Raw genomic sequence first — 8360 nt, 5'->3', positions numbered from 1 at the left:
GTGAAGGTCGGCACAGAAGGTTGGCAGATTTTACCTATTAAAAGTTCTACACAAGTTCAGACCTGGGAGAAGCGTGACCTCGGACGTGAACCAGAAAAAGACTGCATGCTGTGTGAATAATTGTGGGGACACAGATGTTACAGTGATGAGCTCAGAGTCATTTAAATTCAATGTCAGGTCATGCTGACTATTTCATTTCTTTGAAATAATTATCAGTCTAGATGTTATCCATCAGGATCAAAAATTCCTCAGTGAAAAAACTTCTGATGTAAAAATAATGCATGACTTCTTTTTGTATATGTATGTAAGAATCAATCAACGACAATATTAGGAAAGATCAGGTAAAGTACCTTAGTTATTGTGTCAGAGACCCAGTAATGATCTACCATGAGCACTTAACACTCAACATTTGCGAGAAAAGAAAAAAAAAGTCCTTTAAGAGGCAAACATCTTGGGAAAAACATGACTTATGATGAACAGCCATCAACTGAAAATGCAGTGGGCTTGGGATAGAGGAAGATGCAGGAAGAAGGTTAGAGACAAACGGGATTGGGGGGGGTCCAAAGCAGCAGGCCGTCCCACAAAAAAACCCAAAATTGTCTGAAAAAGTCATGTGAGGAAAGAATGCAGAAGCTATTTCAAACTCTAAAAGAATAAACTAAGTTCATTGTTCTTCCAGTTTGGATTGCAACAATACAGTAAAACAGTTCAGTAATGTCAAAATGAAACAAAAAAATAAACATATGGTTACCCATATTACGTTCAGGTTTAACTCCGACATGCTGACACGGTTAAAAAAAAACTGTGCACACTGTGACTTAATCACCTGCAGCCTCGGCTTTAAGCACGGCATATTGTGTCATCTGCAATGCCATACTTCTTCCACTAGGTGTCAGTGGAGACCCATAACTTAAATTCCACCACAGTAACTTTTACTCAGACAGGTAGAGAAAACTATCGGAATGATTCCTCCAAGTCAAGTGCACTTTTGTTCTTGTAGACACTTGGGTTTCTTTCCTTCAGTAATATAATGTTTGGTTTTTAAGGAATTAAATCTCTGAAACGGGAGAACAAGAAAAAAAAAAAAACCCTGACACTGCTGTTTCCCTAAATATGATCTCATCTAAACATAACTATAAACCGAAGCAAAACAGCAAAACAGCATGCCACTATAACAAGCAGAACATAATCCATCTTTTTTTTTTTCATTTCATTTTTTTTTTTCGAGTGCCATTCTGAACCTTAAAAGTCCATCTCTGTCATTCTTTTGCATGCTGAACACAAGCGTTTCCTAATGACATCCTGCAGAATAAATGTGGCTGTCGGGTTCATTTGACTAATTTACTTGCAAATTTGTGCTAACTAATAACACATCAGTCAAGGGCGGAGGCTTTTCCCCCCCCCGTGATTGAAGTTTTAATTAAATTTGAAGGTTAACTTAAAGTGCAGCTGTGCGTGTATACGCCCTGCGCGCTTTTACAACATCACTACGGATGGAGGTGTTGCATCAAAATCGATTAACATTTCATTTCCAAATGGATGGTAAATTATGACTCATCTCAAGGCCTGGGACAACATGCATGAATAAACCCACATCCTAAAGTTCATTTACAAAGGATTGACCCTCCTCCTGAATTTGCTGTGACACCGACATTTGTGCCCCATCCTCTATTATCGCAGGCCATCAATATTTAATCCAGGTCACAGGAAAGGTCTGCCTCTCCCTGGGGGTTATTCCTTCAGTTTAACACCTCGACAGCATTTTGTATGCAAGTCACGCCCGCCGTCTCTTCTTTTTGTTTGATGAAAAGAGCGCATACAAGCCTGAAGAATCTATGTTTTTCTCTGATGCTCTTCATTTATTCATAGTAGTTTTTAAGTTTAAGAGCGCAGACACCCTGATCGTAAAGTTACAGTTCAGGGGTATTGATCATTGGCACCACAGCAGCTGTTTGTTGCTGAGCTCTGGCTCCTTCAATCACTTCCTCCACTCTCATTTCCCAGCTGGTCTGAACATTCACTCCGCATCGCAGCCGGGTGTAACAGCTGTTTATGCTAGAGCCTTTTAGGGAAAATATATCAAAGCAAACATGTGAGCAGGAATTAAATACATCCCTGCACGCCGTTTACAAAAAGTATGTCACTGTAGAGGTACATCCTTACTGCAAATGTGCTATCACATCTTTTTACAACACATAACCTCTAACTTTAAGTGACTCTTAACTTAAGGGAATGCACATCACTTATTCTGAGATCTTGCATCTTGCAGCCCTCAGATTGCGAAAGGTATTTCAGTTTGCATCACACAGCTGACTTATAAACGCTGAGAGATGAGGACACTACATCAATTTATTTCCAAATAAAATACTACTGCATGTCTGCTCTCACACAAAAAATGAGAAAGCTTCCCCAAAAATGTTCACACTTATGTCCAGAGGCTCAACAGTAACAACGCACAACTTTGTTTTGTAAGAAAAGGGGGAAGGTAAGTCGGTTAACCATGTTTAAAAAAAAAAAACCTTGTTTGTTATTGACAACACAGCAGAAGCATTGTTAGAAGAAAGCGCTGTAAGTGAGGCTTGTTAAATGCTTCCAGCAGTTAGTTATTTTACAGCGTGTCTTCCATCGGTGGCTTATTATCATATATATGGCGGCAGCACAATAAAGGAGTGTGTCTGTTTTTATTGGCTGTATAAACTTGTGCGACAACGGAGGGTAGTAAAACACAAAGAACCAAGCTCACTTGCATGCGTGTGTGTGTTGTCAGTGGATATCTGTGTATTCATAAATACTTGTCATTGGACATCAGTTTTCTAAAAGTGTCAGTGCCAGAACTCTCCTCGTTCCTTTTCTGCCGTGATGAAGTTTGACATACACGTTGATAATGTTAACAGGTGTTGTTTATTTTAAATGAAATGGCAGCCTTAACAAAAGCTGTACACTGCTGTCTAACCTTCATAAAATGTTTTGTTGTTTAATTGAATCCAAACAGCACGTCCAATAAAAATGCTCCGTCCTCACATCAGCAGGAATAATAATCGGTGTCCCGTGGGAGCCGTCAGATCAATGAGGCAAATCTCTCCATCAGGACGTGATTGAAGGCGGCCACTGAACCAGCACCGTTGTTATTGCTTGGCTTATTGGGAAGTTAAAATCGTACTCATGATCTTTAGGTCGTGTGGCTTATCAGGCGTCCTTAATTTGTTCACATGTTAATTGTGCGTTCATTTGTGGATTTGAGATTTATCCTGCAGTAGAAACAAGAATTTCACTGACAAAATAAGAGCTTGTGAACACGTCACATGGATTCCTTACACACTAGGGATTAAGTGGTATTATAGGGATTCAATTTTTAAAAAAAAAATGTGGCAAAACATGTCGTGTCCCTCTTCTCTTACTTGAATGCAAGTTGTTTGTAACCGTGGATACCTGAATATGGTGCACTCTAAAATGAAGCATTTCTAACTTCGTTACTCAAATACACAATGACAATAAGGGCTTTCTATTCTATCCCAACCCTGTGATTCTCACCCCTATCCTCGAGTTGAACAAACAGAACCCGAATCTTAAAACTGCGCAGTTACAACAAACTTTAAAGCTTTGAAGGTCCAATATGAAAGTCTCAGCAGGAGGGACGAACAGCACACTCACACTGTTCATCAACAACGCTGTCTCACCAGCTCTGCTTGTGTACTTCAGGTTGTAAATAAACACGTTTTTTTCCCTTTCTTTCATACCAGCTGATAAAAGGAATTTAGAGCTCCTGCAGTCTTAAGACGAGCTGTTGAAAGTTTTATCAGAAGCTCCTCGTGAGCAGTCAGAAGGTAAGACATCAAAATCAGCCTTCTTCTATACTGCAGGCGTCACAGTGACGCGCCTATATTTGAGCCAACGCCACAATTAATCCTTCTACTCGAGAGGACACCACATCCGTTGTCAGAGAGGTGACATTTAAATCAAACACTCAGCAGGAGATTTAAAGAAGGAACTAACAAGAAAATTAATGTCTCAAAGCTGAAACTTTAGCGCCATGCACAGGATATAAATCTGGTTTTAATGAGCTGATTCTGAATGGTGACTTGTTAGATGTTTGCAGCTCTGTTGTTGCAAGATGCTTCAATGTTAAAGGGTTGCAATGTTATTTAAAAAAAATCAGCATTTTCAAATGACTTTGTCACAGATCTTTAAAACTGCATCTTTAGTTATCAATTTACATATTATTGGGACAATGCAATTTAACAAGGTTTCAACATAAAGCATAAAACTGATGTGCTGCTTAGCAATAGTAGCTGTTGCTTATTTCAAACTCTTGTCACTATATATATACACACACACACACACACACACACACACACACACACACACACACATAGAATCTTTTGAATTTACAGAAACTGCCTCAACAAAGCAAAGAAATCCTGCAATATTTAGAATAAAATCTGTTTTATTTAAAGAACAGATGGTTTTGTATGCATGATCACGTTTGACATCCCGTCACTGCTGCGTTTCCTGTTAACGAACAATCAGCAGTTCATGCTATAAGAGCTAATACTTTCAATTAATTGACATTGTACCATATGCATTGGATAGATTGTACTGCAAACGAGTGGTTGTGCAGAACTAATTAAAAGAAGAAATGCAAAGACATATCTTCAAAACGCATGTTGTATAAACACACATTTCTCTTCTAGCTTTAGCGCCACAGTTTTTATGGGGAGGATGTGTTCGTACTGGACTGTGTTTCCTGTTTTACTAAGCACTGTGTGCTAGATGTGTCCTTTTAGACACTGAAATCTATAGTTAGCGCTGAGATTTGAAAGGAGTCAAAACAGTTTTTGTGTAACAGACTGTGGGAGGTACTTACTTCGTCCTTAATGATAGCTGTCAGCTGTCCTGTGACGAGGATGAGTAATTAACTGTTGGCAGGTTGATTGGAAAACACTGAAATTGCATTGTTCGGTTTGCAGCAGCAGGGCTGCATCAAGGTACAATTAAATTATTAGTCTGAGAAACTGAGGGGAATAGGTTAAACTGCATCCCTTGAAAATCTCAAGTAGCTACTGCTTTCCCACAACCTGACGATACGATATGTATCACGACCTCATGCGAGTCCCGTCTGCCTCCCACTCCCACCGTCAGAAAGCAGGGAGGGATGATGCGAGAGGTCACAGCGAAACATTGTTAAAATTTAAATTAAGTGAATTTGTATACATTCTCATGTGCCACTATTGTGACACAGTTATTAATGCAGACATGTTAGAGGAAAATTGTAATTGTTTTAAATACTAAAAAAAAAATGTTGCCGACCTCTCCAGAACCCGCTTCACGCCCATGGGGGGGTGGGGGAGGGAGACATTTAGGTCAGAAAATGTGTGGTAAGTCTGTTGTCACTGTTAGCTAAGCTTCATTAGACCGTTTTAAAAAACATCTTGTGACCAGATTGTCATGTGTTGGACTTCAGGAAAAAGGAAGGACTCTATTTTAGTTCTTTGCTCCTGTGTGAACTACCAGAGTCTGAATTACAGATAGATCTTACCTGAAGCAGTTTGCCATCTGAGCTCATGGTCTACCAGGTCTCTAGAGAGTGAAGTATTGCTCATCCACTTCTTCATCCAGCACACCTCTGTTACTTTCTGTCCTGGGTTGAAGGTTCTCGACCTGGCAGACTTGTCATAACAGGACTTGTTGCTGCTGGGCGTCCGCCATGTACGATTGGTCCAGCTCGTCCATTTTCTCCAGCCGCTCTCTCATCTGGATGACACAGAATACAACGTTAAAAGATCCCACCCTCCCCTTGCCTCCCACCCAGATCTCTTTTAACAGTGCAAATGGGCTCCAAACTTCGTGTCCATACAAAAGAAGAGAAACTAGTGGAGGATTGTGGTACTTACCTGCATGTAAAGTGGTAGGGCAGCCATTGATTCCAGTCTGTACCAGTGTTGTGTACAAACTTGGTCTGGTTAAAGGACTACGTTAGCCTCTGTTTAAGGATGATCTGGTGTGATGCCGAGTCTCCAAGTAACTGGTACACCTGTTTCAGCAGAGTAGACATAAAGTTAGTTCCCTAATTTCACAAAGGAAGCACATATTTGAAAAGACTTGTACGAAATAGAAGCAGATGGATACTTGGTAGGATAGTCTGTTATAACCACCATATAATGGCTTCCTGTTTTGCATCTCTACAGGACCAACTATGTCCATCCCGAGGAGCTAAAATGTGGTGCCAATAATGAGTAGTGGTTGAAGTGGAGCTCTTGGGTTGTTTAAGCAGGTGTTATTTGGCACGTTTATAAAACTGAGCAACATCTCTACGCAGGCCAGTGGAAATGTTTTTAATGCGAGCCTTGTTTGTGTTTGCCCAGATGGTCCCAACGCAGGCATAGTGTTTCCAGCTGCAACGCTGACTCTTGTTGATCCTTGATGATGCAATATGCAAGATACACTCGTCACTTATGATGTCCAACTCGGCTTCCTGCTCCTGCTTGGCATGTTAAGAGGCGAACACACAGTTCCCTCTTAAAACATCTCATACAAACTAATATATGCTCATTTTATAAACAATAAATGGATTATATTTCATCTCAGGTTGAGTTGCAGATTCATCAGCCTTTGAGACTAAGCAGCATCAGAATAATAAAAATAAATATAATAAAATACTCTATACATTCTTATGTTTAGATCCTGCCACTATTTTCTTAAATAGTTTAACTTTTCCTGTCATAAAAAAGCTGATTATTTTAACATTATACAGTAAGCCCTGATTATGAAATGATCTATCATTAAAACATACTTCCAGTTTAAAAAAAGGGGGGGAAATCCTTTTTTAAAGTTTCTTTTAAATTTGAGCTACTTTTGTATTCTTACAAGAGTACATTTTTAGATTGGTACTTTTACTTGAGTCTAATATGTTAGTATTCTTACACCACTGCAGATTTACCTTTCCTGTGTATTCACCAGGCCTGTAGGCCCTCCTTTGTTATTAAATTAAGCAAAAAGTGCCAAACAAATGAAGAGACTGAGCTTTAAACAATACCAGCCTGGGCCCTTGTAGCTCTGTACACTCCTCAATAAACTGTTGAAACTTACCAGTTCTGTTCTACTTCAACTTCAAACTCCAACTAAGAGGCTCTCAAGCCTTCGCTTATATAGGAGCTGGAACCAACCATAAGTTAAATCACTTAACTCTCAGGTGAGTATTACCTGTTCTACAAACAACGCATACTATCTGCAATAAAGCTAAAGCATGTCAAAATACATTTCAGTTAAGTAAATACTTAAACAGCCTTTTAAACAACATTTTTAATCTCAACAATCTAAACATCCCTCCACTTCTACCAAGCATGGCACCTTCCACTTGACACCCCCCCCCCCCCCCCCCCCCCCCCCCCCCCATATGAACCCAAGGCTGGGGTCAGCTCTCTTTGACACTTCCTGGTTGAGAGAGAATAGTGCAGGCAAGTCTGTGGAGCAACAGCTGACGGGCAAGATATGTTTGATGTGAAACAATGAATAAAACGTTTTTATGTAAAAGTAGTCTGTGTTTTCTTGGTTTACTGGTTGAAAATGTAATGTTTGAAGTCATTTGTCAATGAGTCATTCTTAAGTTTTTTCAGAAGTTATTCACAAAAAGGAGTCGTTGCTAGTCATGCTAAGCTAACATTAATACATGACACACATGAAAGTGACTCCAAACGTCCATAATGAGTTACCGTTTCCAACCAGGAGTCAATCTAACAGGTAAATTATTTCCATCTGACAAGCTACTGAGAAATACTGTACTTTGGTTCAAGGAAAACCTTACCCATTCAGTATTATACTGAAACATTTTCAAAATGAGTGAAATGTGTTATTTCATAACTGTTCGCAGCACTCCCATAGTTGGATGTTTAGGCACAGAATTTGGATTATTTTCTTACATAATGTTTCAAAGAAGAAGTGTACGCTTTGTGAAAAAGCTTGAGGGCAAACACATGGTTGAACCAGCGTCTTGGAAAACCACTTAAATGGACTTTGTAATAGAACTGCAGGCAGCAGCTTCAGAGCTCTGCGTTGACTTCTAAGCAAACCTTGAGTTCAAGTTTAGACTCTGACACAACAAAGCTTGGATGAAAAAAAAAGAAAATGAAAAGCTGCTTAAACCTCCGCTTTTGAGAAAGTTGCATTTCGTGTCCCTTGAAAGCCTTACCTCCAGGCAAAGCTTTTTGCAATGGACTTCGTCCCCTCGCTTGTGCTTCGCTTTTCAGATAAAAATAGCACGTCAATTTCACATGCTTGCCATGTCAGTTAGCAGCGGACGTATTAGTTTTAATGCAGAGAGGACTAAAACACACAGTCGAAAGAAGGTGAAGTAAAACAGTCTC

This window comes from Symphodus melops (genome assembly GCF_947650265.1).
Source record: "Symphodus melops genome assembly, chromosome: 14".
NCBI classification, from domain to species: domain Eukaryota; kingdom Metazoa; phylum Chordata; class Actinopteri; order Labriformes; family Labridae; genus Symphodus; species Symphodus melops.
Note: the sequence above shows the minus strand (reverse complement) of the source record.